The sequence below is a fragment of the Hyla sarda genome, chromosome 9 (assembly GCF_029499605.1).
Source record: "Hyla sarda isolate aHylSar1 chromosome 9, aHylSar1.hap1, whole genome shotgun sequence".
NCBI classification, from domain to species: domain Eukaryota; kingdom Metazoa; phylum Chordata; class Amphibia; order Anura; family Hylidae; genus Hyla; species Hyla sarda.
In genome coordinates, this window is record NC_079197.1 from 113765365 (window position 1) to 113766934 (window position 1570).

Genomic DNA, 1570 nt, shown 5'->3' on the forward strand with positions numbered 1-1570 from the left:
CTGTGGGGTGTTAAGACTCACTGTACCCCTTGTTACTTTCCTTGAGGGGTGTAGTTTTCAAAATAGTATGCCATGTTGTTTTTTTTTTTTTGCTGTCCATGCCCCATAGGGGCTTCCTAAATGGGACATGCCCCCCCAAAACCATTTCAGCAAAATTTGATTTGCAAAAGCCAAATATGACTCCTTCTCTTCTGAGCATTGTAGTGTGCTCGCAGTGCACTTGACCTCCACATATGTGGTGTTTCCATACTCAGAAGAGATGGGGTTACACATTTTGGGGGGCATTTTCTCCTATTAACCCTTGTAAAAATTTAAAATTTGGGGGAAAACTAGAATTTTAGTGGAAAAAAAAAGAAAATCATTTACACATCCAACTTTAACGAAAAGTCGTGAAACCCCTGTGGGGTGTTAAGGCTCACTGGACCCCTTGTTACGTTCCTTGAGGGGTGTAGTTTCCAAAATAGTATGCCGTGTGTTTTTTTTCTGCTGTCCTTACACCATAGGGGCTTCCTAAATGCAACATGCCCCCAAAAACCATTTCAGAAAAACTCACTCTCCAAAATCCCTCTGTCGCTCCTTCCCTTCTGAGCCCTCTAGTGCACCCGCCGAACACTTGACATACACATATGAGGTATTTCCTTACTCGAGAAAAATTGGTTTACACATTTTAGGAAGATTTCTTTCCTTTTACCCCTTGTAAAAATTGAAAAAATGGGTCTACAAGAACATGCGAGTGTAAAAAATGAAGATTTTCAATTTTCTCCTTCAATTTGCTGCTATTCCTGTGAAACACCTAAAGGGTTAACGAACCTTTTGAATGTCATTTTGAATACTTTGAGGGGTGCAGTTTTTATAATGGGGTCCTTTGTGGGGCATTTCGAATATAAAAGCCTTTCAAATCCACTTCAAAACAGAACTGGTCCCTAAAAAATTTGGAAAATTGGAAAATTGCTGCTATACTTTGAAGCCCTCTGATGTCTTCCAAAAGTAAAAACATGTCAACTTTATAATGCAATCATAAAGTAGACATGTTGTATATGTGAATCAATATATAATTTATTTGGAATATTCATTTTTCTTATAAGCAGAGAGCTTCAAAGTAAAAAAAAATCATTTTTTCATCTAATTTTGGAATTTTTCACCAAGAAAAGATGCAAGTATCAGCAAAATTTTACCATTAACATAAAGTAGAATATGTCATGAAAAAATAATCTCGGAGTCAGAATGAAAGGTAAAAGCATCCCAGAGTTATTAATGCTTAAACTGAAAGTGGTCAGATGTTCAAAAAATGGCCGGGTCCTACAGTGAAAATTTGCTGGGTCCTTAAGGGGTTAAAGCCCATCGACTTCTATGGGATTCCACACTCCCAGTCACAATTCTGATTTTCTGCTTGCAGAGTTCCGCAGAGTTGGATCATAATATGTATTGGCTTATGTGTGATGACTGGTGCAAAGTAAACCAACCGGGCAGATTCCAGCTCATCCCAATATGTGACTGTTTGCTACTGGTAACACTTGAGATTTCAATTGATAAGCCTTAGATTTCACAGCCGCTGTTGGACAATGGTAAG